The following is a 26,146-nucleotide window of genomic DNA, read 5'->3' as shown; positions in this document are numbered from 1 at the left end:
TGTGGAGGTCCTGGGCTGTCTTGGTTACACATGGTCTGTGGTTGTGAGGCGGCTTATAGTAGAGAAATTAACATTCAATTGTCTTGCAACAGCTCGGGTGGACATTCCTGCAGTTATCTTGCAAATTTCACACTCCCTCAAAACTTGAGACATCTGTAGCATTGTGTTGTGTGACAAAACTGCACATTTTAGTTTCCTTTTTCCCCCAGCACAAGGTGCACCTGTGTTATAATGCGGTTTAATCTGCTTCCAAATATGCCACAGCTAATGGATTATCTTGACAAAGTAAAAATGCTCACTAACAGGGATGTAAACAAATGTGTTCACAACATTTTTAAGAAATAAGCTTTTTGTGCATATAGAAAATGTATTTTATTTCAGCTCATGAAACAGGTTGCATTTATATTTTTGTTCAGCGTAGTTTTTCCAAAAGTGTCTAATCTGATTACAATATGTTTGATGATAAACTGATCATGTATTCCCCAACCCTGCCCTTTAGGGATCCATCTCAATTTCGCTTAACTTTGTCCTTGGTCTAGTTCTGGTTTGAGTCCCCTTTTTTGTTGTAGTTTTCCTCCACATGCAGTCTCCTGTTTGACTGTCTGAATAATTTAGTATTTTGTCACCCATAAATACCCTCCTCTTTGTGAGATAAAGGGGAGAAATCTCTCTGCCAGTCGTTTCTGCCTCCCGAAAGAGTGATCACAAAAGCGCTGGGGTCCTTTGGCCTAGCTAGCTGGCTGGCCACAGAGATTGTCTGTCTGTCCTCACCCTCAGTGTGGATGACCAATACAACTGGCTGATACCCGGGGCACATCTTGGTCCTCATTTACAAAACGCATTCAGTTGTATAAATCACAAAAACTTTAAATTTATAAAATGACCCATTTTAATTCAACATTAAATAAATTGAGCATGTTCATGTCAAGTTCAATGTATTGAAATATAAAATCGCAGCTTGGTGAGTATTTAAAACCTCTGTAGGACTGAGACAAACAGCATGGCTCACCACTGATGCTTGTGCTTGTCCCACAAACTAACTTAGTGCTGCCACCTTCAACAAGTTTGACAAACTAGAGATCAGTAGCTAAAAAAAAGTTCATTAAAAAGGTGTTAACATAAAGGGTTAGTGATAAGACACCAAGTATCATATTTGATCTTTATTTTGACTCCTCCGCGTCTGCATTTTTCTTCTATGCATCTTTTTTAAAACACACATCCAGGAATAAACAAATAAAAGAGAACAAAGACATTTGTCCTTCATAAACTCCATCTTAAAAAAAGTCCTACAACAAATATCACATACAAAAGACAAGTCTACAGAGGAACTCAGACACATAGAGACAGTAGGTGAGCGGGAAGAAAGGGACAATAGGGGGGAGTGCCGTATTAGGAACAGGGGTAGTGTTATGACATATAGCTAGAGGGGAAATGCAATCCGAAAAGACAGTGTGGAAGTGCTGATGATGAAAAGTGATGCAGGCTACATTGGTAGTCTGGTGGTCCAGTCTGTTGGTACGTACAACCAACTCCTCTCTGTTTCTTTGTTCTCATACCAAAAGATAGTATGACATCAATAGAGGAGTTGGCTACAGCACATCCACTGTATGGGGCCAGGCTAGTGCCTGAGCATTGTAGAGTGAAATGTTGGACTGTAGCTACGTGTGTTCTGAGTGAGGAGTGTTAAACAGAACACAGCAGGGTGAAAAAATATTTGGATAGTAGGATGGTCTAAGAGATGGTAGAGGAGAAACATATAGTGAGAAATGGCAAAGATAACTGATAAACAGGGCATCTGCCATTACTGATGTATGCTACTGATGTTTAGCCTTCCACACCAACACCAAAGGCAGAAATTAATCATAGACAGGTACCTTAACCCCACCAAGATCAAGGCTATAGAGATGTTTTATGATGAAAGCTGATTAAAAAAATACCATGTTTGCGCCAGTAAACTCTGTCAAAGTCAGACCTGAAGGATCCGTTTGTTCTCCACATCAACGGACCATTTCTCCACATCATCATGAAGGGAAGGTTGAACCATGATCCTGCCTTTAAAAACAGGGTCTCCATGCCTGGCTTTGAAAGCCAGATCCTCCAACCCCACTACACAGACTCACTAATGATGATGATTAGCAGTACAGTGCTATGAACAGATACCTTGTCCCTGATACTGCACTCCGGATCTTAATACTCCTCTGGCATACTGTTTCTTCACAGAAGTTTCCACATCAATATACATACCAATGTGTCATATGTTAAATAAGAGGTATCGTCATCATAGTAGTTTCTTCTACTGCATACAGTATAGTACACACCACCATTCGTCCATCAATTGGCATACACACACAAAGAACAGGAGCACAGGAATGGCTTTAGGAGCATTTAAATTCCACCACAGCCAACTCATCTGGACATGATAGCTTTGAGAGGCTCACGTAACAATAGTTTGAAAGTCTTCAGACCATCTACAAGCAAGGGGGGATTGAAAGGATAGCAGGACGTACAGTCATGCAATAGGGAGATAATGATGACTAAAAACAAAAAAGTAGCATGGGGATTGGTATTTCCTTAGAGAGAGACCTAATCCCCAGCCTGGTAGTGACTAGAGTGACGGACTCTGCTTGACATACAGTATCTTACAGAGCCATAGCCTCAGCTCCTCTACTGCAGAGATAGAGAGAGCAAACATTCACACTGGTAGTACACAACTGCATTCAGTCGGTCAATGCAATCAATAAAAGTTCAATGAGCAGTGATGAGCTCGTAATGGAGTTAACAGTTCTCTAGTCTGCAGCAGGTGGATAGGCTCCATAGTAGATTTAAAAAACTGTCCAAACTAACACCGCATTGATGTGCTAGTCGGAATTGGTTGCTAATTGGTTGAAAGCGGCACATGTATAACTACAACCAGAGTTTCCTAGCTTTGACTAGCACGTGAACGTGGCAAAAATAAAGCATTTACAAATTGCACTCGGTCGCCATGTCATTCCAAGGTCCTTATACATGTGATATTTACATTCATTAGTTAGTCTAGGATGGGATTTTTTTTTTTAAGAAAACAAATATAGTTCATTTAAAAACTGAAAGAAAATTGTTTCCACTAACTTGACATTATAATGCAAAGGCAGAAGACCACCAGTATCTGTTCTGTGATAAAGACATCACCTTTATTATCACAAGCACAAAAACTAAATCACCAAAGGTTTCTGGTTCTCTGCGAAAGATTGGAGACAGCCACTGTGTGTCTGACAGCCATCTGCCCCCTGCAGTTATAGTCTAGTCATGGTGGACACCTGCTTTTCCAAGCTGACTTTACAGTTCAGGGTGTGTGTGGTGTAGTGTAGTGTGGTGCAGAGAGGTTTAGTGTAGAGTGGTGTAGTGTACTGTATGTTGTAGACAAAGGTTGGACCAGGAAGCCCCAGCTTGGCCACCCCTCTGTTCACTCTTCCTATAGACTAGAACTGAACAGACAAAACCAGGTGGGACCAGGCCTGGCCTGGGTGTGTCTGGTCTGATGTGTTTATCTGAGCCTGGCTAGCGCAATTTGAGCCTGAAGGCTGAGATCTCCATGGGCTCCAGGCTGATGGAGGAGTCATTGGCCAGAGGGGGGCTGGAGTACATCAGGGACAGAGACACAGGCTGCAGCAGCTGGAGGTCCAGGTTACAGAACAGAGAAGACACACCCAGCTGGAGGAACAGACAAGGAGAGAGAGCGAGAGATGGATACAGTTTGTAAAAGAGAGGAGGTAGAAAGAGTGTGTATGAGAGAACAATTTGTCCAGTCACTCCTCATGTCTAACACAGAGAATAATCTTTCCAGACTGCTAGCATGACTCCCACTGCAGTGCTGTACGAGTCTGTGCAACACACTGTACTATCGCCCCAGTTGTATCTGTGGTGATCCATGTGTGTGTGTTGTTGAGGACCACTGACCTGTCCCTCGGGAGTGGTACAATTTAATCCAGGGTTGGGGGTCTCCAGGTCACAGTCCAGACCCTTCCGATGCAGGATGAGGGCCGTGTAGGGAGACGGGGAGTGAGTGTCCTGCTACAAGTCACACAAACATATTAGCATCAATGGTTAGTACACAGAACCCTACATGTATTATATCTTCCAGTATATTGACGTTCCACAAACAGGACAATTACTTCTTCACTTCTAGTTACCTGGTGCTGGACGCTGCGCAGGTTGAGCACGTGGAAGTCACAGGGCAGGGCCCCCGTAAGGGGGGCAAAGGTGTGCAAGGGAGGAATGCCACGCTTCTTGGGCAGCACAGGCAGCGCCAGCACCTCGTGATTGAGGATGGCCGAGGTCATGTGACTAAGTAGGGAGGGGAAGCTGGTTGGTCTGCTGTCCACCACCTGGGAGGCAGGAAGACAGGTTTCAACACAGGTCAAATCTGATAACTAACCCCCATCCCACCCTGATTAGCTTCAACAGTCAACACAGCAGGGAAACTGCAGGGCTGAAAACAATTATTTGCATTTTAAGCGCATATCCAATTCCAGGATTTCTTGCAATGCTGCTACGGCAGGCTTTATAGCTATAGGGTACAGGGCAGCTAAACACAGGTTAAACTAGAAGGTAAGAACAGCTATAACAGATTATATAGACAGACGGCCACGGCTGGGTATCTAGTGACCTCGCTGTTGCCATGGCAACTTTACCTCTTGAGCTCCGCCTCTCAGGGCGAAGGAGACGAGAGAGTGAAACATGGAGAGTTTGGCAAAGAAGCCATCATGCTGAGTGCAATGGAGAAGGAGACCGAGAGAGATGACAAAAATAAATGGAGGAGAGTGACAAATAAAGAACGGAGACATGGGTTAAAGAGCGTAGCATGAGAGATTAAGACATTTGAGACACACCGAGAAGTAGTCTCGGCTCACCCACTGTTTCCCCCCAGACTAGATTGTGTTTATTTGCTTGAATATGACACCTAAACTAACTCCCATCTGAGGATTCTAGACTGACTGACCTTGTTGCCAGTGGACCTCCTCTCCAGTAGGAGGCGGAAGCGGTTGGCCGTCTTCTTGTTGTCCTTCAGGCCCTGGCCCAGGCCACGGTTATCATCCTGCATCAGCCGCCGGTCCAGAATCACCTCCAACTGGCCTGAGGGAGGGAAAAGCAGAGATATGCATATATAGCTCCATCATAGAGATCGATAGGGGAGTCTAGATACTGGATAGAACCAGTTTTAGCATGGATATTGTCATTGAGGACTTCCACCATGTTAAAGTAGTCAACTAGGTGGGGATTCCTATGGGTTGGGAGCGACCAGCCAATAAAATCAGAGCACTTCAAATTGAGTTGCCTATAGTTTGCAAATGGCTTTAAGCTATATCACCACCATCTAGTGGCCACAATAAACGAATGACAATATTTGGTTCAGGACACCAGCACTTCCCCCCCCCCAACACAAACACAGAAGAGAATGTACTACTTTAAAATGGAGATCGTCTCAATGGCACTGCCAAAAATGGTGGATAAATGAAGATAGTTCACTCAGGCCGTTTACCATTGGAAAAAAATGTTGGGTCTACTTAACTGGGTGTCTCCCATGGACACCAATGCAATACCAGTTGGGTCTGGTCTACTTAGTTAATTGACTTTCCTTGAACCAGATACCATATTGGCACAGATACAAAGATGAGTCCTCCATTATCTCTCTGAGCTCCATAGAAATAAACATAGATAACATTGCAAAGGCAAACATTACATTTACATTTAAGTCATTTAGCAGACGCTCTTATCCAGAGCGACTTACAAATTGGTGCTTTCACCTTATGACATCCAGTGGAACAGCCACTTTACAATAGTGCATCTAGGTCTTTTAAGGGGGGGGGGGGGAGGGGGGGGGGGGGGAAGGATTACTTTATCCTATCTTAGGTATTCCTTAAAGAGGTGGGGTTTCAGGTGTCTCCGGAAGGTGGTGATTGACTCCGCTGTCCTGGCGTCGTGAGGGAGTTTGTTCCACCAGCAGAGAAGTCACCACATTTCAGTAAATGAAAAAGGAAAAACTTCTACCAGTCCCTCTTAATGAAAACTTATTTAGATATATAAGAGATAGAAAACTTCAGGAACAATAAGGTGTTAAGAAAAATAACGTATGAGTTGTCCGTCCCTACCGCCCTCTAGGCTGGTGACGCCCAGGGCCTGTCATCTACAAAATGGCTTCCAACACTCTACTCAGCAAACTGGATGCAGTCTATCATAGTGCCATCCGTTTTGTCACCAAAGCACCTTATACCACCCACCACTGCGACTTGTATGCTCTAGTCGGCTGGCCCTCGCTACATATTCGTCGCCAGACCCACTGGCTCCAGGTCATCTACAAGTCCATGCTAGGTAAAGCTCCGCCTTATCTCAGTTCACTGGTCACGATGGCAACACCCATCCGTAGCACACGCTCCAGCAGGTGTATCTCACTGATCATCCCTAAAGCCAACACCTCATTTGGCCGCCTTTCGTTCCAGTACTCTGCTGCCTGTGACTGGAATGAACTGCAAAAATCGCTGAAGTTGGAGACTTTTATCTCCCTCACCAACTTCAAACATCAGCTATCCGAGCAGCTAACCGATCGCTGCAGCTGTACATAGTCTATTGGTAAATAGCCCACCCATTTTCACCTACCTCATCCCCATACTGTTTTTATACTGTTTTTTTATTTTATTTATTTATTTATTTACTTTTCTGCTCTTTTGCACACCAATATCTCTACCTGTACATGACCATCTGATCATTTATCACCCCAGTGTTAATCTGCAAAATTGTATTATTCGCCTACCTCCTCATGCCTTTTGCACACATTGTATATAGACTGCCCATTTTTTTTCTACTGTGTTATTGACTTGTTAATTGCTTACTCCATGTGTAACTCTGTGTTGTCTGTTCACACTGCTATGCTTTATCTTGGCCAGGTCGCAGTTGCAAATGAGAACTTGTTCTCAACTAGCCTACCTGGTTAAATAAAGATGAAAAATAAAAAAACATGTGTGGGCTGACCTGGAATCCGTTGAGGTCTGTGTAGAAGGTGTCGTCATTCTGGATGTCCGTGTCCAGACGCATGGCCAGCTCTTTTTAGACTGTTCTCTGATGTCCACCATGGTGGTGACATCCAGGGACAGACCGTCCACACCTGGCACATTGTGTATGCGAATGGTCTGTTGGAAGTGCTGGTACATAGCCACTACCTCAGAGAAGAGAGGGCCCTCCACCACACGCACCACCGGAGGCTCCTTCTGACTGTAGGGCTGAGACGGAGAAACAGAGACAGTGTGTTTCTGTAATGGATTGAGGCAGGGTAGACTGATCATAAAACATTATACAGTTAAAAAATATGTTTTATTGTCACATACACCGGATAGGTACAGTGAAATGTGTTGATGTACAGGGTCAGCCATAATAATATGACGCCTCTGGAGCAAATTAGGGTTAAGTGCCTTGCTCAATAGCACAGACTGCTCCAACTGCTCTTAAATGCAAGTAAAACTAAATACATGCTCTTCAACCAATCGCTGCCCGCACCTGCCCATCCGTCCAGCATCACTACTCTAGACGATTCTGACTTAGAATATGTGGACAACTACAAATACCTAGGTGTCTGGTTAGACTGTAAACTCTCCTTCCAGACTCACATTAAACATCTCCAATCCAAAATTAAATCTAGAATCTTCTTCCTATTTCTCAACAAAGCATCCTTCACTCATGCTGCCAAACATACCCTCGTAAAACTGACCATCCTACTGATCCTCGACTCATTTACAAAATAGCATCCAACACTCTACTCAGCAAATTGGATGCAGTCTATTACAGTGCCATCCGTTTTGTCACCAAAGCCCCATATACTACCTACCACTGCGACCTGTATGCTCTCGTTGGCTGGCCCTCGCTTCATACTCATCGTCAAACCCACTGGTTCCAGGTCATCTACAAGTCTCTGCTAGGTAAAGCCCCGCCTTATCTCAGCTCACTGGTCACCATAGCAGCACCCACCTGTAGCACGCGCTCCAGCAGGTATATCTCACTGGTCACCCCCAAAGTAAATTTCTCCTTTGGCCGCCTTTCCTTCCAGTTCTCTGCTGCCAATGACTGGAACGAATTGCAAAAATCTCTGAAGCTAGAGACTTACCTCCCCCCATAGCTTTAAGCACCAGCTGTCAGAGCAGCTCACAGATCATTGCACATAGCTCATCTGTAAATAGCCCATCTAATCTACCTCATCCCCATACTGTATTTATTTATCTTGCTCCTTTGTACCCCAGTATCTCAACTTGCACATTCATCTTCTGCACATCCTACCATTCCAGTGTTTAATTGCTACATTGTAATTAATTTACCACCATAGACTATTTATTGCCTTACCTCTCTTATCCTACCTCATTTCCACATGCTGTATATAGATTTTCCTACTGTATTATTGATTGTATGTTTGTTTATTCCATGTGTAACTCTGTGTTGTTGTATGTGTCTAACTGCTTTGCTTTATCTTGGCCAGGTCGCAGTTGCAAATGAGCTACCTGACGCTCTAGGACAGATGGGGGGGGGGGGTTGGCAGCTAGCTCACCTTAGCCTTCCCATCAGGCAGGAAGAGGTAAGCCCCATTCTTGTCCTTTGAGGACCGAGTGCCGTACGTCACAAACTGGATCTGAACCTTGACCTCCTGGGGGTCGTCTTTACGATGGATGCTCTGATGGACCAAGCGAGAGAGACAGAGAGAGAGAGAGAATTATACATTACACTTCAACCAAATTAGTCTGTGCTGCCTATTTGGAATTCAGCAAATGATCAACGGCCTTGGGTTAATTTTATAATTTTAGTCACAGCGTTTAGGCTGACTTCCATATCAGTCAATCTGTTAGAGACAAAGAGTAGTCAGTGGCTGCATCCGCAATGGCAGCCTAGGGCTCTGGCAAAAAATAGTGCACCATATAGGAAACGGGGTGCCATTTCGGCCACAAGCCTCTTCCCCTCCACATACATCCAGCAGGCCAGTGATTCCAGAGAAGCCCAGAGTAAGGGACTGGGTGGAGATGTAGAAGAGCTGTGGGTCTGCTGTCTGGGAGCGCAATTGGAAGGGGTCCACAGCGTGGGCAGTCTGCCCCTGACCAGACAGCCTCAGCAGGGTCTCAGAGCACAGCGTCATGGGGGTATCAGCAGAGTCATACAGATGGAACACAGCCAGGCCCAGGGCAGGCAGACGCACCATGAAGGAGGCCTGCAGACAGGAGAGAACGCAGTTAAAACACACACACACGGCAGACACTCATGCTACACATAATATATCAACGCATCTGTCAACTGAAGTACCACACAATGTACATTAAATAGTCACTGGGAGCGCAACAAATTAAACCAGCAACCATACACACACACCTAGAAGCCCTCTGCGCTCATCTGGCTAGCAGAGCTCCACTGGGCACTGAGCTATACAGGGAGGGTCTGTCCATTCTCTGTGAGCACCCGGACCCTGACAGAGTTCACCAACACTGTCACCACACACAGCCTGTCCTGCTCCACTGGGTTGAACAGCACCAGGTACCTAACAGAGAGAAACAGGGGGAGATCAGTCAAACACTCCACCCATGAGAGACTGTACTGAGGCAGAGGGGAAGAGAGCGTTACCTAGGTCCTGATTGGTCCAGTTCGATAAGGGTGCGCTGGGGCAGGGAGTCTTGGGTGGCATGCCTATCATCCTATAGTCACAAACACAGAAGTATAAAGTGCCTTGAGAAAGTATTCACATTTAAGTCATTTAGCAGACGCTCTTATCCAGAGCGACTTACAAAATTCACGCCCTTTGACTTTTTCCACGTTTTGTTGAGTTACAGTCTGAATTTAAAATGGATTAAATGGAGATTGTGTCACTGGCCCACACACAACTGCATAATGTAAAAGCGGAATTATATTTTCAGAAATTAATAAAAAATGAAAAAAATGAAACGTCTTGAGTCAGTAAGTATTCAACCCCTTTGACATGGCAAGCCTAAATAAGTTCAGGAGTAAACATTTGCGTAACATGTTGCATAACAAGTCGCATGGAGTTGTGTTTAACATTACTTTTGAAAGACTACCTCATCTCTGTACCCCACACATACAATTATCTGTAAGGTCACTCAGTCAAAGACATACTTAACCACAAAGACAAGGCAGGTTTTCCAATGCTTCGCAAAGAAGGAAAGATATCGGTAGATGGGTAAAACCAAAAAAGCCGATATTGAATATCCCTTTGATCATGGTGCCGTTATTAATTACACTTTGGATGGTGAATCAATACACCCAGTCACTACAAAGATACAGGCGTCCTTCCTAACTCAGTTGCAGGAGAGGAGGGAAACCGCTCAGGGATTTCCCCATGAGGCCAGTGTGACTTTAAAACAGCGACAGAGTTTAATGGCTGTCATAGCAGAAAACTGAGTCTGGAGAGTTACTCCACAACACTAACCTAAATGACAGAGTGAAAAGGAAGCCTGTACAGAATACAAATATTCCAAACCATGCATCCGGTTTGCAATAAGGCACTAAAGTACAACTGCAAAAAATGCAACAAAGAAATTAACTTCATCTTGAATAAAAAGCGTTACATTTGGGGCAAATCCAACAACACACCACTGAGTACCACTTCATATTTTCAAGCAAAGCACGGTGGTGGCTGCATCATGTTGTGGATATGCTTGTCATCTGCCAGGGAATTTCTTTTTATAAAAAGAAACAGAACAGAGCTAAGCAAAGGCAAAATCCTAGAGGAAAACCTGGTTCAGTCTGCTTTCCACCAGACACTGGGAGACAAATTCAACATTCAGCAGGTCAATAACCTAAAACACACTATACTTTCTTACCATGACAACATTTAATGTTCCTGAGTGGCCTACTTACAGTTTCGACTTAAATAGGCTTCGCAATCTATTGCAAAACTTGAAAATGTCTATCTAGCAATGACCAACAACTAATTTGACAGAACTTGAAGAATTTTTAAAATAATAATGTGTATATATTGTACAATACAGGTGTGCAAAGCTCTTAGAAACTAACCCATAAAGACTCATAACTGTAATCGCTGCCGAAGGGGATTCTGACATCGACTCAGGGGTGTGAATACTTATGTAAATGAGATATTACATTTTCAATACATTTGCTAAAAATTCTAAAAACATGTTTTCACTTTGTCATTATGGGATATTGTTTGTAGATGGGTGAGAAAACGTGGAATCAGTCGAAGGGTATGATTCCTTTCTGAAGGCACTGTATGAGTCAGAAATGCACTTATTGCTTGTTACTAGACTAGGGAAGCACTGAGTAGCAGTAGATCACAACTTGATAGATATACAGTCAACAAGGAATCATATGGAAAATTAAAATATAAAAAGAAGTTGAGCTTATGTGAGCTATTTTAACACTGCAATACATTGTTAGAGCTCCATGTCTCCCTGTCGTCCGTTACCGTCTCTAGGAAGGGTTCTGTCTGGTAGAAGCGATACACGTCCTTGTTTTTCATTACCAGGAAGTGGGCTGCGTTAATGATTACTCTCTTCAGGCCCTGCAGGGAGCGCAGTAACCTAAAGGAAAGACAAAGGACCAATGAGACATTATGCTAGTATTCTTGAATGGCCACTTAGCCTTGTCTCTTTTCTCTGTTCCTTCTGAACCATTCAACTGAGTTGGAGACTTAAGAGTAAAATGTCGGTATTTTTCTTTTGAGATCAGTGGTCACAAAGGCAGGGATGTAGAAAGAAAAAAAGGAAATAGTAGTATCTTTTTCAACTTTAAAAACTTTTATATGGAAAAGTATTCACTATTTATATTCTCTCTTAGTAACTAACCTGTTACCGTAGTCGATGACCACGTTCTCCTTGGCGGTGCCTGTGATGGCATCGTGATGCTGGAACAGGGCGACGGTGCGCCTGGCGTCCGTCAGCAGGGTGTAGTCTGACGTGGGGTAGCGGCCTTCCATTCCCGTGTGGCGAGACTGAACAGGATCTCTGCACCTCTGTGGAACAACACAGAGGAACAAATTAACAAAGACAAGAGAAGGTTTTGGGATTGTTCCTAACTTTGACAGTGTGCAGACAGGTCTCCATCTCCAATGATTTTACTTTTGAAACCTACGCACATGTGGCTAACATTGTTGAATTAAGGACTGAGAGTAAGGCGCAAATGCCAACCTGCTGTTTTACAGATGTACTAAAGCCATGTCTGTCTGTTTACATCTGGCCTTACCTGAGATGGGACTCCAGCACCCGGTCCATGCTTTTGTAGAAGGGCCGGGAAGTGTAATAGCCGCTCCAGTAGTGGTCCTCTCGGTCTGCGTACGCAAAGAAGTCCCCGCTCAGCACCGGGTATTCTGGGGGTCTGACACCCCTTGGCCTTGTAAACCGCAGTGAAGTAGTCGGTCAGGGTCCCAAACTGGGCCTGGAGACACACAGGACCATAAAGGTGAGACATTACATTTGAGACATTTTAGAATTAATCAAATATCAATCAAAACAAACATACCTGCACATGCATCTCAGAGTGAGAGTTCATGTAGTCAAAGAGTCTCTGGTAGTTGAGGTACTACTGGTCCCACTCCAGGGCCTTGTCGTAGCGGAAGTCATCTCCCAGCGGAATCAGAACCACCTTACTGCGGAACAGCTTGGACTTCTTATGGTACTGGTCCAAGAGCAGGTGGGCCCTGGGGTGGAGAGAGTGACTCAGGTCACAGTAGGACTGGCACTGTAAGTGTATAATCATGTAACTGACCATTATGGATGAAGACTGTTAAGAAAATGTAATTGTTTTCAAGTTTTTTTTATTTTATCAACTTCATTTTCATGACGACAAACTTCACCCAAAAGCAGTAAAGTAAAAGTAATCCTGGTTCACATCTAACAGCCGATATCAGGAGAGAGGACAGAAAATAGGAGAGACTAAAGGAGACACAATCATTTTGTGAAGGGATGGCCGGGCATTCAACAATACGAGACATGCAATTGAGTCAGTTTCCACAGTAACATGGACTCTTCATAATGTGAAGACACTTTGTTCCTCCTTGTTTCAGCAAACTAGTATTATGAAATACATGCACCCAATTGCTTACCAAAAACCAAGCACACAGACTTGACCACTGCTTGCTTTAGAATATAGAAATTATTGACAATAGCAACATTTCTGTCTATTGACCTTTGTCAAAGCATATTTGAATGAAAATAAGAAAGCTTGCAAGCAGTGTGTGGAAATGTCTTATTTTGAAATGCATTACATGTTCAATAGTCTCTTAGTTATGTAGTCCTGTGTGGCTCAGTTGGTAGAGAATGGCGCTTGCAATGCAAGAGTTGTGGGTTTGATTCCCACGGGGGACCAGTACGGGGAAAAATAACAAAAATGTATTGACTCACTACTGTAAGTTGCTCTGGATAAGAGTGTCTGCTAAATTACTAAAATGTCAATGTAAATGAGTGTGTGCATCCCTGCGCAATGCCAGTGGTACAGGGCAATACATGACTGACATGACCTTAGAAAATGGAAGATAAAAAGAGGAGCTTGAATGGAAAAAGGCAATCAATAGCTTTCAGTGAGAGAGCTATTTTCCATTAGACTCTCTCAGTAATGTGTGCTTTGGAAAGTTCCATGAAGCGGGTTTTTTTCTGCACAAAACTATTCATTGATAAGCAAGTCGCAGTGAAGCCGGTTGCATATTTCCATGTTCCTCTGCACCCACAGGTCTGACATTTCCCCCCTAGCAGTGTGGCGTACAAGGCCAGGGGGAGGCTCTCTGCTGGGCTTACCTTTCTGCCACATTGGCCTTCACCATGGCCCGCGGAGGAACCTTCCAGGGACAGTTGACTCGGCCGCCTGGCAGCCTCTTGAAGTCAAAATGGCAGCAGATCTTGGGGTCAGGTCCGCAGGTGTGTGGCACATCATAACTCTAGAAGGGCATCATGTGGCAGAAGATGTCCGTGCCCGACTCCTGGTCTGGCAACACAAAAGAAAGGAAGATTTTTACATTTTTATTTTGGGGTTTGTGTGAATTCAAAAATACAATGCAAAAACAAGCAAGGAACAAACAACTGTTAGTGTTCTTAGTCCAAACTATAAATTGGCCACATTTTATAGTACAACATTTCCCTCATCCTCAATTTGAATTTGAAAGGCCATACAGTGGCAGCACTCATTGGAAATCTGCATTCCAGAGAGATAAGCACATTATGGTGTAAATAGATGAGATTGGTCTGCTGCCATGAAAACAGCCAGCAACTGACCCCAGGACTGCCTCCACATGAACTCCAGGCTGCGGCTGGAGGCAAAGTGCTTCTTGATGGAGTAGTGGACCCTCTGGATGAGCATGCTGGTCAGGTTGGCTCTCTTCAGCAAGTAGGCCATGGTGGCACTGTGGCCAAAGGAGTCCACCGCCCAACCCGACTGAGGGGTCACACCTACAGTAGGGCACAGCACAGGAGGGTTACCATCATGGAAAATACAACAAAGCATGGTGCACAGTTTCTATGTCATAATGGAACTCCTACTGCATCAGGACTATGACCGAAGTCATACAGGATTTCACACAATACGCGCAAAGGTGTTGTTGCAAAGTTATCCACACAGAGTTTGAATTATTTTAACTTTCCAATGCTTCTGCTGCAAACATCACAGTGGGCAAACCCCCTTGCATGAATAAGAGAAGGCATCTCGGAGAGGGGAAGCGTGTTGCTTACCCACGTTCTTCTCCAGCCACTGATGGCCCTCTATGAGCTGGTCAATCATGGCGAAGTAGTGAACGTTGGCCTCATCAGTCATAACCCAACCTCCGGTCACCATCTCCAGCTGCCCTCCCAGGATTAGCCTGCGACAGCGAGAGGATTTAAGACATCCACCCAGTAAAGACATGAGGAAAATTCTGTATTGTTGGAAAAGGATCCATAAGTATGTATTTCACTGTTAGTCTACACCTGCCTGTTGTTTATGAAGTAAGTGACAAATACAATTTGATTTGAAAAGCAAACGCTTACTTGGAGACACTGTGTCAACCAAATAACCAGCTATTTTAGAAGCACCTGGTCTCTCTGCCAAGGGAGATGTGGCACTTATTAGCTAATTATAGTAGATCACACTGCTAATGTGGCCTGGCAGGTTGTTTACACTGAGATAAGAGATACTGAAAAGACACTGTTTTGCTAGTTGGGTAGACATTCACAGCTGGGCGAGTTCCTGCTTACAGAAAACAACAAAGTAGGGCAGCCCCCGAAGTGACTCTTCTTATTAACTGTATGCAAGAAATTCCTTTGTGTTGTCTTAGGAATGCAGGATTGTGTGTTGATCTTGCCAACCCCCATTGTCTCACCTCTGAGAACCAGAGGTTACATCCTGTAGGTCCGATATCGGATTAGAGGTTAACTTCACAGTAATTCCATTGGTCAACAACTCCGTTTTTGAAATCCAAATAGGTTCAATGCTTACACTATAAAAAGGTTAGTAGATTCTGTTTGTTCCTGACTTTCTGTGGTGATATACCTACACCATGTCTTACCCTCTTCCTCTTCCCATGGTTTCTTTGTCTCGCTCTCTCTCTCTGACCATGCTTAGAATCCTGCCTTATAATGCTTTGTAACTTAACATTATGCAAGGCATAAGCTAATCATTCATTTTCTAAAGTAATTAAATACACCTGTATTTAGAATTCCATTCTCAGACATTTCTTCAATGCCTATTACTCTAACTATAGTATCTTGCATATTGCTATTTATCTTATGGAGTCACATTTTAATAGGATAATTGCTTAATCTTATTACAAGTCATGTGAGGTATTTATAATATCATATATACACACACACACGTCAAATACTGTATTACGACACTACAACAACTGAATTTTTATCTACCAAGACTGCCACTATTGACTCTTCCCTATGTGGGCAATCCTCAACGGACGGCTTAGCTGCTTTAGGGAAGAACCAACAGTTGCCGACTTAAATTGTGTTGGAGTAAGATGTTTGAGAGCTAGAGCTGTGACTGAGATCCGCACTTGCGCATGGCTTCCTGCTTGTGCATGTCGGCACTCTCCCACCACTTGGCGAAGAAGGAGATCTCAGACCAAATTAAGTTCCTGCGTGGGTCCTCAGTCAGCTTGACCAGCATGTTGTTGAAGATGTGCTGCGTCTGATCTGTGTAGTACTTATCAAATGTCTTGATCCAGCCTGTCGGGACAGGAGATCGCAGCACAGAGGTGATGAGCACAACAACCCAGTCAAACGACCACCCCTCATCACTGTCAAACGCTCCCTAAAACACTTCTGTGAGCAGGCCTTTCTAATCGACCTGGCCCGGGTATCCTGGAAGGACATTGACCTCATCCCGTCAGTTGAGGATGCCTGGTCATTCTTTAAAAGTAACTTCCTCACCATTTTAGATAAGCATGCTCCGTTCAAAAAATGCAGAACTAAGAACAGATATAGCCCTTGGTTCACTCCAGACCTGACTGCCCTCGACCAGCACAAAAACATCCTGTGGCAGACTGCAATAGCATCGAACAGTCCCCGCGATATGCAACTGTTCAGGGAAGTCAGGAACCAATACACGCAGTCAGTCAGGAAAGCTAAGGCCAGCTTCTTCAGGCAGAAGTTTGCATCCTGTAGCTCCAACTCCAAAAAGTTCTGGGACACTGTGAAGTGCATGGAGAACAAGAGCACCTCCTCCCAGCTGCCCACTGCACTGAGGCTAGGTAACACGGTCACCACCGATAAATCCATGATTATCGAAAACTTCAACAAGCATTTCTCAACGGCTGGCCATGCCTTCCGCCTGGCTACTCCAACCTCGGCCAACAGCTCCGCCCCCCGCAGCTCCTCGCCCAAGCCTCTCCAGGTTCTCCTTTACCCAAATCCAGATAGCAGATGTTCTGAAAGAGCTGCAAAACCTGGACCCGTACAAATCAGCTGGGCTTGACAATCTGGACTCTCTATTTCTGAAACTATCCGCCACCATTGTCGCAACCCCTATTACCAGCCTGTTCAACCTCTCATATCGTCTGAGATCCCCAAGGACTGGAAAGCTGCCGCAGTCATCCCCCTCTTCAAAGGGGGAGACACCCTGGACCCAAACTGTTACAGATCTATATCCATCCTGCCCTGCCTACTGTTACAGACCTATATCCATCCTGCCCTGCCTATCTACGAAAGCCAAGTCAACAAACAGGTCACTGACCATCTCGAATCCCACCGTACCTTCTCCGCTGTGCAATCTGGTTTCCGAGCCGGTCACGGGTGCACCTCAGCCACGCTCAAGGTACTAAACGATATCATAACCGCCATCGATAAAAGACAGTACTGTGCAGCCGTCTTCATCGACCTTGCCAAGGCTTTCGACTCTGTCAATCACCATATTCTTATCGGCAGACTCAATAGCCTCGGTTTTTCTGATGACTGTCTTGCCTGGTTCACCAATTACTTTGCAGACAGAGTTCAGTGTGTCAAATTGGAGGGCATGCTGTCCGGTCCTCTGGAAGTCTATGGGGGTGCCACAGGGTTCAATCCTCGGGCCGACTCTTATTTTCTGTATATATCAATGATGTTGCTCTTGCTGGGGCGATTCCCTGATCCACCTCTACGCAGACGACACCATTCTATATACTTCCGGCCCGTCCTTGGACACTGCTATCTAACCTCCAAATGAGCTTCAATGCCATACAACACTCCTTCCGTGGCCTCCAACTGCTCTTAAACGCTAGTAAAACCAAATGCTTGCTTTTCAACCGTTCGCTGCCTGTGCCAATCAATCACAGTGCCATCCGTTTTGTCACTAAAGCACCTTATACCACCCACCACTGCGACTTGTACGCTCTAGTCGGCTGGCCCTCGCTACATATTCGTCGCCAGACCCACTGGCTCCAGGTCATCTACAAGTCCATGCTAGGTAAAGCTCCGCCTTATCTCAGTTCACTGGTCACGATGGCAACACCCATCCGTAGCACGCGCTCCAGCAGGTGTATCTCACTGATCATCCCTAAAGCCAACACCTCATTTGGCCACCTTTCGTTCCAGTTCTCTGCTGCCTGTGACTGGAACGAATTGGGAGAAAAAGAAAAAAAATCGCTGAAGTTGGAGACTTTTATCTCCCTCACCAACTTCAAACATCTGCTATCTGAGCAGCTAACCGATCGCTGCAGCTGTACAGTCTATCGGCAAATAGCCCACCCATTTTTACCTACCTCATCCCCATACTGTTTTTATTTATTTACTTTTCTGCTCTTTTGCACACCAATATCTCTACCTGTACATGACCATCTGATCATTTATCACTCCAGTGTTAATCTGCAAAATTGTAATTATTCACCTACCTCATGCCTTTTGCACACCATGTATATAGACTCCCCTTTTTTTTCCTACTGTGTTATTGACTTGTTAATTGTTTACTCCATGTGTAACTCTGTGTTGTCTGCTCACACTGATATGCTTTATCTTGGCCAGGTCGCAGTTGCAAATGAGAACTTGTTCTCAACTAGCCTACCTGGTTAAATAAAGGTAAAATAAAAAAAAATTAAAAAAATAAAAGATCAGGAGGAACAGGGTCCTCTTCAGTTTGACTGGTACGGAACAGACACGCAGCAACAAAAAAAAAAAAGAGGAATCCCTTAAAGGAAAAGTTCAAGTAATAGGCTACCTCCCCATTTCAAAACATTTGTGTCTATGAAATATAACCCAGGACCTTGGTTTGAGGGTAGGTCAGTTTCAGACATAAATAGAAGATGAACAGTAAAGAGTGAATCTACACCCTAACAGACAGTACTGTACTATTTCCTATCATGTATTTTGCCATGTCAAGGAGGGGTAAAAGCAGGTCAGTGGTACAGTACCAAACACAACATAGTGGTGAAGTATTACAAATAACTCCCGTTTTATTATTTAAACAGAACAGTAACAATGAACCACCTTGAATGTATTGTCAGAGGCTGAGAAACAAGCAGACTATGAATCTCTCAGAAAGGAGAGAAGATGATGACTCTACAATACATAAACAGTGCAGCCTAGCACTAACTAATCTATAGAGCAATATGCTCACTGTAGACTAAACCATAGGAGTCCACGCCACTGGATGCACAGACTGGTAGAAGGTAGACCAACCAAATAGACTAAAGGACCGACAGTGAAAGGGGCATTTTAACGTTGCGTTTTCTGCAGGACTGATTTGGTGCCAGTCCTGCGGTTTGACCTACTTCCCTTTACCTGCAGTCAGTCTTGTTAAACCTTAAAAGCTCTGGCCTCAGTGGTCTCTCAGGGCTCTCCACAGACCCAGGACAAGCTGTGAACATTTACTCAGTGACACCTTGGTAAAGAGCAAAGTCTATCCTAATTAAATGGAACCATAATGAATGGCTATTCCTGCTACTGAATTACAAAACATGACAGTTTCTTCCAAAGTCAACAACTGTCAAGTTAGCTAGCTGGCCTTGTTGGCTGTACACAAATCTAAATGGAACTGTTGGTCTCTGGCTAAAATCAAATCTTGTGCTAATACACAGCCGTTCTAATCTAAAAAATAACTAAGACGTTGGAATTCTAATGTCATTGTGTCACTCAATTTGTCAATCCAGTCATTTGCTTAATATTGCAGGTAATAACTCAATCAATGTTTCGTTTTTTGCTTAATATATATATAAAATATATTAAGAAAATATTTTATTCACTTTTTTGTTTCCTTAGAAATTGGCCTTCCGTCGTCTTTTGCTACAACGTGCCCTGAAGAACCCAGTTTTAGAGCCATGTCTCACCTGGGTCGTTGTGGGAGTGAGGGACCACAAACAGCGGTTCATTGTCCCACGCCCCAGGCTCATAGGTGATCTCAAAGCCCTGTTTCCACACACCCCCGTCAACATTGTCAAACTTCAACAGGGAGTATATGTCTAGCATCTGGAAAGCAACAGACCAAAGTTAGCTAAACTTAACTCTGCTTTGCGTTTAGAACAGAGGCAAATCACATGATATCTGTAACCTCACCTTAAACCTGCCACATAGACAAGAGACAGCATGTTAACAATTACACACACGCCTACTGATGGCCAACAGAACAACAGAGTTCCTCCGAGACGAGACAGTCCCTGGAGAGCTGGTCACCTGCAGGTCGGTATGTCTGCGTCGACCCTGGGAGAACTGGCAGTCCTGGGGCTTGACGGAGAGAAAGGTGGGGCGTCCATCAAAGGGCAGGACCCAGGAAACATTGGCACTACGGGAAGGGCAGCTGTCCGCTGGGGGACACAGCTCCAGAGTCGGTCAGCTCCAGAACAGAGTCCTTGATGTGGCTGATGATCTGGTGGTTCTCCTCAAGTAGCTGCGCCAGCTGTTCTATGCGGTTCTGCAGAACAGAGATTTGGCTCTAGAACGCAGGAGGAAAAGGACCCGGGGGGGGAAATGGGGATGAACGTCACAGGAGGTGCTAAACAGGACTAGCTAGCCCATATGGATGGATTTTTGCACCAACTATCTTGCACTGAGTCGACGCACACACACACACTGGACTCTACCCACACATACTTACACCGACACCAAAACACACGCATACTTACACCAGACACGTTCACACTTCCTCTCCTGCTGCTACTACCTATCCTTTTGCCTATACACTTTAGCCCTACCTACAGTAGCAGTCAAATTATTGGGCAAACCTACTCATTCAAGGGTTTTTTATTTTCAGTTTTCTACATTGTTGAATAATAGTGAAGACATAAAAACTATGAAATAACACACCTGGAATAATGATGTAACCAAAAAAGTTAAACATGTTAAACATATTCTTCAAAGTATCCACCTTTTGCCTTGATGACAGCTTTGCACACTCTTGGCATTCTCTGAACTAGCTTCATGAGGAATGTTTTTCCAACAGTCTTGAAGGAGTTCCCACACGCTGAGCACTTGTTGGCTGCTTTTCCTTCACTCTGCTGTCCAACTCATCCCAAACCATCTCAATTGGGTTGAGGTTGGGTGATTATGGAGGCCAGGTCATCTGATGCAGCACTCCATCACACTCCTTCTTGGTCAAATAGCCCTTACAAAGCCTGGAGGTGTGTTATGGGTCATTGTCCTGTTGAAAAACAAATGATAGTAGGACTAGTGGGCTTATTTGAGCTGTTTTTGCTATAATATGGACTTGGTCTTTTGCCAAATAGGGCTATATTTTGTATACCACCCCTACCATGTCACAACACAAGTGGATTGGCTAAAACGCATTAAGGAAAGAAATTCCACAAATGTAATTTTAACAAGCTACACCTGTTAATTGAAATGCATTCCAGGTGACTACCTCATGAAGCTGGTTGAGAGAATGCCAAGCGTGTGCAAATATGTCAAGGCAAAGGGTGCTACTTTGAAGAATATAAAATATAGTTAGATTTGTTCAACACTTTTTTGGTTGCTACTTGATCCCATATGTGTTATTTCATAGTTTAGATGTCTTCACTATTATTCGACAAAGTAGAAAATAGTAAAAAATTAAGAAAAACCCTGGAAAGAGTAGGTGTGTCCAAACCTTTGACTGGTACTGTATGTGTACATAGTTACCTCAATTACCTCGTACTCCTGCACATCAACCCGGTACTGGTACTTCCTGTATATAGCCATGTTGATTTTACTCACTAGTAACTGTGTATTTATTCTACTTATATCTTTAGCTCTACATTGTTGGAAAAGGACCCGTAAGTAAGCATTTCACTGTTAGTGTACAGGTGTACACAATGCATGTGAAAAACATTTTTTATTGTTTTATTTGACACTACTTCACAGTTCCATTACCAAAGGAAACACTGTTGTGAAAATGCAGGTCCTTGTTCACTCAAGCTGTAGCAAATAGATAAATGAATGAATAAATAAATCAAATCAAAACTACACTGAACAAAAATATAAAAAAAACGCAACATGTAAAGTGTTGGTCCCATTTTTCATGAGCTGAAATAAAACATCCCAGAAATGTTCCATACACACTAAAAGCTCTCAAATTTTGTGCACACATTTGTTTACAACCCTGTTAGTGAGTATTTTTCCTTTGTCAAGATAATCCATCCACCTGACAGGTGTGGCATATCAAAAAGCAAGTTAAACGGCATGATCATTACACAGGTGCACCTTGTGCTGGGGACAATAAAATGCCACTCTAAAATGTGCACTTTTGTCACATGCCACAGATGTCTCAAGTTTTGAGATAGCGTGCAATTGGCATGCTGACTGCAGGAATGACCACCAGAGCTGTTGCCATAGAATTGAATATTCATTTGTTTTGCAGTATTTTCTGTAGAGCTGTCAATGTGGCAGTTGGTTGGAATTATAATCCATAAATATACAGAACACAAATATAAAATGTAACAATTTCAAAAGAGAATTGAAAGTTAATTTCCCTACCATAAGCCGCCTACAACGTTATTTTAGAGAGTTTGGCAGGCCCCATGTATGGCGACGTGTGGGCGAGCAGTTTGCATATGTCAACATTGTGACCAGAGTGCCCCATGGTGGCGCTGGGGTTACGGTATGGTGGCGATTTGAATGCACAGAAATACCGTGACGAGATCCTGAGGCCCATTGTGAGGCCCATTTTTTTTTTTTAAAGGTATCTGTGTTGCATATCTGTATTCCCAGTCATGTGATATCTATATCTATACGATGTTTAAATGATGTCCTAGGGTCCTTTTCTGAAGCTGGTGGGATAATCTCAGTTTAACGAGACATGGCAAAAAAACGTATGTAATTCTGTTTTCCAGACACCTGAAACCCCACCTCTTTAAGGAATACCTAGGATAGGATAAAGTAATCCTTCTCACCCCCCCCCCTTAAAAGACCTAGATGCACTATTGTAAAGTGGCTGTTCCACTGGATGTCATAAGGTGAAAGCACCAATTTGTAAGTCGCTCTGGATAAGAGCGTCTGCTAAATGACTTAAATGTAAATGTAAATCTATAGATTAGGGCCCAATGAATGTATTTCAATTGACGGATTTCCTTATATGAACTGTAACTCAGTAAAATCTTTGAAATTGCTGCATTTATACATTTGTGTTCTCTATATTTATGGATTCTAATTCAAGCCAATTTACACATCGACAGCTCTACAAACAAATACTGCAAAACAAGTTTGGGGTAACATGACTAAAATCCTGTCAGTAACAATCAAATCCAGCCCTCATTATACACACTGCTGCTGGACCAGGTCTGTAAACATAATCAATCACAAAGCTTTGCTGCTGCGAAGCAGTTCAGCTGTGGTGGTTGGGCCGCGACTCAACACAAGGTGTGTTTATGAAAATAACTGACTGCCTCTCAGGTTACAGTAAAAAATAAACATATAGACTAAAGATATGAATTATTCAAACACGTGTGCATCTCACCAATACATTTAGTTAACATTTGTTAATTACAGCTTTGATGTAACTCAATATCAAAGGAAAGTTCACAAAACTGTTTAGAAGGTACTGCCTCTGGCTTTTAACGCCACAGTGAGATGTATCACGACATGGTGTTTGATTGCAGACAAGGATTTAGAGAGTAACAAGCGATGCTATGTCTATAGGTAATGTCTTACCCTTGGGAAGTTCCCACCTCCGTTCTGTCGCCTTGCAGGGTCGTGTTGGACCCTGTCCAACATCAGATACAGGGAAAATACAGCCACACAGAATAAGGCTCCTCCACACACAGTCACCTGCTTTTTTAGCTTCATCATTGAGCCCGTAGAAAAGCTTTTTTAGGAGAGAAAAAACAACTTCGACTTGTAGTATTTACCACCAAGACAGAGGGAAAAGGTCCTCAATGAGGACAGAGTGGAGCGCAGTCCATGGAGTGCAAAAAGTGCCCGGCTGGACCAGTGTCAGCAACTGTTCCCTTCCAACCTTGCCTGTGCTCCCCTAGACCTCCATTCACCAGAGCAGTCAGGAGCGGAACATTTCGCAGAGGAGGGGGGTGTAGAGGCAGTGAGGGACACAGGGTACTTAAATCAGCAGTAGCTGGCAAACAGTCTGTCAGCTCCGGCCAAACCACAGCCACCGCCGGGCTCCTTCAAAGTGGCCCTTGTGCTCAACCATCCAAACCTTTGAGATTGCGGAGGAGAACCCCCCCCCCCACAAAAACAAGCTCTAAACGGCAGGGGCTCAAACAGGAAACCTACTGTCTCCGCAAAATGGTGTGTGTCTGTGTGCATATATGTGTGTGTGCGATCCTTTGGTCCAGTCCAACTCCCAGGACTGCGTCTAATCCTTCACCACAGCCACAGAGTCCCATTTCGCTCAGTTGGCCACCAGGGCAAAGCCATAACAGTAAGCACAGGGCTGCAGTGATGCAGAGAAACAGGGCTGAATGAGAGAGGGACTTAGCTACAGGTACCAGCAGCTTTTTAGATAGCTTTTTCGCTTGGCTTACAGCACATCAGGACTTTGAATGTGACAAATGTCACTGTGATGCTCTCTGTGACAAAGCCAAAGCATACCAAGAGTGACAAAAAAATAAGAGGTTGAGTTCCATTGGTCCCGTTTGCACGATGTTTAAATGATGTCCTAGGGTCCTTTTCTGAAGCTGGTGGGATAATCTCAGTTTAACGAGACATGGCAAAAAAACGTATGTAATTCTGTTTTCCAGGCAACAGAATAATGCTCTTCAGCACTCAGTAACAGGCTGAATGTAAGTTTGTGGGAGAGAGAGAGTCACAGACAGATGATGATAAGTAAATGCATACCAAAAAAACAAAACAACCAAGCTGAGGACAGTGGCAGGGATTTCAGAGCGCTAGCTAAAACAGGTGTTCCTTCTTACCTTAGCATGCAAATCCTGTATGATTTTAATCCTTTCAACTCACAGGATGTCAGTGATTTAGCCTTGCCAAGGGGATTTTTGATGATAAAACCCAACACTTGCTTAGGCTGGCTGCATAACAACTAAATGGGTCCCAATTCAAAAATATTTTTTTGGGGCAATCTGTGCATGATGATGACTCAAACTCTCATAGCATGGAAATGACAGGCTCCAGAGTGGTATTAGCAGTCCCAAAGTAACATGCTTTATGCTTTTAATACAAATGGAGATGATTTAGCCACTGACTGCCGATTCCCCTTCATCAATACCGAGATGATGGAAACCAATGTTGGTAAATATCCTTGTTTGTGGAAAAGTATAGTAACCTGTGAATGAAAACAGCAGCAATCAGTGAAGTGGAATAAAGCTCAATTGGTCATGATGATTTCCCAGTGTGTGGGTTAACGTTAGTGTAGCAGCAAGGACATGGCAACAAGCAAACCAGTATCAATATATCAAGTTCTAGTTAGTTATAATCATTGTCTATTGTAATCGTTTAAAATCAGTTAGATAGTTAAGTACTAACAGAAAAACAGTGCACCAGCTAGCTAAATAAGCTAGTCAAAGCTCGGTTGTCATTCAATTTCAATTGAGTTAGCTAGCTATGTCGCTCAAGGGGGTCAATCGGATATCATTCAGACACCACAAAACGTGATTATTGCAGTCATGCCTGCCTGACGTTGGTAGTCTGCTAGCTAGCTAGTTAGATAGCTGCTAGAATGACAGGTTGACGTTTCTGTCTGTTACCATAACTTACCCTGTTAGTCAGCTAGCTAGCAGGTAAAGTTAGCAAGCTTGCCATCTTTTTTTCAGCAAGCCTTCAGTTATTGAAGCTTGCACTTTCTTCTCTAACCGACACTTAACTGCTGGACACAATCCCTCGCTAAAACGCTGTAACGTTTGCTAGCTAGTCACATGGCTACACAACCAGTTAGCCAGCATTAGCCTAGCTGGCGTCAGCTAGCTAAGTGTCAAAGAAATGATAACCTACCAGTCAGTTGAATCGTCCCGAATAGCTATTGTAGGGACACATTAAGAATGGCCGTTACACGATGCCCGTGCACGGTTATCCATAGCTACGGAATGGTTTGTTTTCTGTTTCACCGTCAGCCCGTTTGGATATGTGTGTCAGTGTGGGGGCTACTCTGGTAAAGCTTTTAGCCTAGTAACGTTAGCGCAATTCAGAACAACAAAGCTTTGTGGGATGTAGCACTAGCTAGCTACTCAACCAGAGGAGCAGAGCACTAGCCCAGGGGTATTCAACATGGGGTCCGCGAGGTACTGCAGGGGCCCACGAATATTTATTTATTTAAAAAAAAAAAAATTGAAGTGCAACAAGTATATGTTTACATAGCTACC

At 43.8% G+C, this 26,146-nt stretch overlaps 1 pseudogene; it reads right to left on the bottom strand.

Annotated features, from left to right (window-relative positions):
• Positions 1–1,145: 1,145 nt before the first annotated feature.
• Positions 1,146–26,045, bottom strand: LOC115134148 (alpha-mannosidase 2x-like; annotated as a pseudogene).
• Positions 26,046–26,146: the final 101 nt, after the last annotated feature.

The sequence above is a fragment of the Oncorhynchus nerka genome, linkage group LG9a (genome assembly GCF_034236695.1).
Source record: "Oncorhynchus nerka isolate Pitt River linkage group LG9a, Oner_Uvic_2.0, whole genome shotgun sequence".
NCBI lineage: Eukaryota > Metazoa > Chordata > Actinopteri > Salmoniformes > Salmonidae > Oncorhynchus > Oncorhynchus nerka.
Note: the sequence above shows the minus strand (reverse complement) of the source record. Positions and strands in the feature narration are given on the sequence as shown.